Consider the following 3,446-nt stretch of genomic DNA (forward strand, 5'->3'; position numbering starts at 1 on the left):
CAAAAATTATTTCAATTATTTTTAATAAAAGCGATAATTTGAATAAAAAAAATAAAAAAATAAAAAAAATATTTATACATTTTTAACGTCTGGAATTTAAATTGGGAAAACAATTAACTAAACGTGATTGTAAAATGAATAAACTGTTTAGTATAACATATCACTAAGAAATGTAGTTCGTCGAATCGTAAGTATATATTCGTGTCCGGCATAATTATAAACAACAATATGATACTAAAACAAGATGATAAAAACAATAAAACAAATAGTAACAGGTATTATAATTGTGAGTAAATAATAATATAAATTACAATTCGCTCTGGTAATGTTGTTGATGGTGATATAAATGTTAAACAGTCTTTGCCCAGTGTTGGGATACGTCAAATGCGTTTTGATTCCCCTGTATAAGGGATTTTTCGGAGCATGTGTAGTCCAGGCGTACGAGTACTCTTGGTCGTATTTCCATCAGTAGTTCCCAGTTCTTTTGTGTTAACTTTGCAGCAAGCTACACCGGTTCTGAGTCTCTCTGTTCAGTGATTTTCAAATGGGATATTTGTATTCATGACCAGGAGGTAGGGTTCGTAGACACAGATTGTTTGTAGCCATGAGTTATCGTGATCAGTTTCAGCTTCATATTGCTAAAGTCCACACTTACTCGATGTAACGTTTAGCTCGGTAGTTACCTTCGGGGAATTCGGTAGTTACTGAAAAAAACAAGCTCGTCGTCAAGCTACTAAATGGTGCAATCGCTTTACGACTTGACGTCGACTTACTCGCCCGCGTGTGTCCAGCTTAGAAACGAACGGGTGTTGGTATCGTTTCCGACTGACAGGTATTCAGGAACGGCAGATGCGCAGTGGCTACCACGACATTGTTCGGGTGGACAATGGGGCGCACGACGAAAAAGGATTTACTCAGCGAAAAAGGATCGCGCGTTCACGTATTATTATAATATCGGAATCGTACGCGTCCCACAGCCGTTGGCGACCTTTTGTGTTATGACATATGATTATTATTATTTTTATTATTATTATTATTATTATTAGTAGTAGTAGTAGTAGTATTGTTGTTGAACACGAACGCACTTCTCGTGGTTCCGTCACGTGTTGTGCATGAACGTGAGCGACATTTGAAAACCACGACCACAATATTGTGTTTGGCAGCAGCGTGCACACGTGCTCGAGGCGTGCCGAAATCGGTTTCGACGGGACAAAAATCGCATCATTGCAGGTACGTCGGCCAATCCTTTTCGAAAACATTCCGTGCCAGCCGGTCTCCATCCACGTGCGCCCAAAACGCTCGATTGTCGCCCCCGTGCACATTGATTAATAATTATTTGTTTAAAATATCACATTATGTATTTGTTTATGTAATATAATAATAACACAAAAAAAAAAAAAAAACACATAAAACATAATAATATCTAACATAATTTGCTCCCGCACTAATGTCTTAAGGTCGGCGCCTATGTTTGCGATTCCGAATAGCACCGCCGTAGTCTCGAGGCGAGTGATCGAGGCTCTGTTGGAGATCGGTTTTCCTTTTATTTATTTATTTTTTTTTTCACGGGAATCCGGTCGACTTTGCGCTTTTTTTCGGCCGTTATGGTTAAAGCTTGGATTACCGTAATCGACGAGGCGCCCGACACCGATTGAACCTCACGCGCAAACCGCGGACCAATATATGCACATACGTATCGCAATAGTGGTCTGTAAACGGATTCATAAGACATCGTTTACTCTACGGAGGAAGTACGATTTTTTATATACGTCAAATTTCAACGTAACCATAACTAAACGGTTTTTGGTACATGTTTTTTTTTTTTTCATTATTTTTAAAATCTAATTCACCGAATCCTAGTTTGCATACGTGACCTGGTTATATTTCTGTGGAGAGTTCAAGTATTCGGCGGGATATTTACGAGCGTTAATCACGCTTAAATAATAAATAATGACCGTTGTAGTGAAAACGCAAATGAGAAAAATAATTCCAAAGAATCGAAAACCGTTGATTATTATAACGATCAAATAATATCATCGAGTTTAAATTTTTTCGATTGTACCAGCGAAAAAAAAAAATAATGGATTATATTTTATACATATGGCACACGCAAAATATTCATCAGTCGAATTTCGTGGTAAAAATAGGAGATAACAATCACCATATAGGGCTATAGTGTCACTTGCTTTCTTCACCAGTGATCGAATTCGCACCTTTACGCACGTTACAAGTAAATCATCATCTATCTATTATGGTATTAATGTATAATAATTATTGTGACAAGATCCTAGATCTAAATGACTGTGTTGTTTAAATATTATAATAACTCCACTCACTACCCTTCAAGTAGTCGTCATAGCCAAATGCACAAAGAGGGAGGAGGACAGCTACAAATGGTTGTGCCCGGGTACTGTTACATTTTTGATTAATTAAAAAATATTTTTATGATTATTAACGGAAATCAAAATGTATTGTACAATATATTATGACGACGTACAAATAAATAACGTGTAACTATTTACGTGTTCACTAATTATTGATCAAAAATTGTTTTTAAGCTACACACAGGTAACATGCAGATAACAAATAAGACTGCCAAAGAATAATATTAAATTAAAATCTCGAATTTATTTGATTTCCTTTGCCAATTTAACTGTGTGTAAACAAACATATCTATAAGCTAGGTTTTAATTATTATCATACGCATGGACGGAATACTTATCTTCGTGGACAATAGTGAACCAAGGAACCCCTAATATAAACTAACGCACATGCCCTTTGGAAAATTTCTGGGCACGCCCACGGCAATGGTAACATTCCTATTTCGTGGCACGTGTGCATAATATATGTACAGTGTAATCTGATTAATGGGCACTGTCGCAGTATCCGTTTCGCTGAAATGTATGCAAAATCGTTAGAATTATAATTTAATACGTCTAACCCTCATCTACACTAAAATTCCGTTTGACCGCCACGTTTACATAATGTACGCGGATGCCAATGATTTCGTAATCAATGTTTTATACGGTCCGCGGTAAAGATGATGATGACCACAAGGGGTCCTCGGACGTGGATCCCGTAATACCGGCGCACACATTACGTTGACCGAAAATATAGAATTCCGCATTCCATCTGAAACAGTTTATAAATATAATTTGAGTAGGTATGAGTGTTTTTTTTTTTTTTTTTATTAAATAAAACCCACAAACTATAGATACAAAGTTATATGCATGTTTGATGAATTTAAAAAAAAAAAAACGGTGTTTGGTAAGAGTTGGGGCATTACCTATTGGTAATACTTAGCACGTTTATTAATTATTGTAAGATAGTAAAGTAGAAGGTCCCTACACCATTCCCTTTTGAAACTTCGTCTAGGGTCATCGGAGACTGTGCTCGATGATACTTAATTAATTATAGGGTTAGTGTGTGATTCAAGTTAACTGTGG

At 36.4% G+C, this 3,446-nt stretch overlaps 1 long non-coding RNA gene across 1 annotated transcript; it reads right to left on the reverse strand.

The window, feature by feature from the left end:
- Positions 1-301: 301 nt before the first annotated feature.
- LOC112689885 lies at positions 302-3,159 on the reverse strand. Its single transcript, XR_003149153.1, has 3 exons — positions 1,086-3,159; positions 774-988; positions 302-704 (listed from the first exon to the last, which is right to left on the reverse strand). It is a non-coding gene; the product is annotated as an uncharacterized LOC112689885 (long non-coding RNA).
- Positions 3,160-3,446: the final 287 nt, after the last annotated feature.

This window comes from Sipha flava, unplaced genomic scaffold (genome assembly GCF_003268045.1).
Source record: "Sipha flava isolate LNK unplaced genomic scaffold, YSA_version1 47_pilon_pilon, whole genome shotgun sequence".
NCBI lineage: Eukaryota > Metazoa > Arthropoda > Insecta > Hemiptera > Aphididae > Sipha > Sipha flava.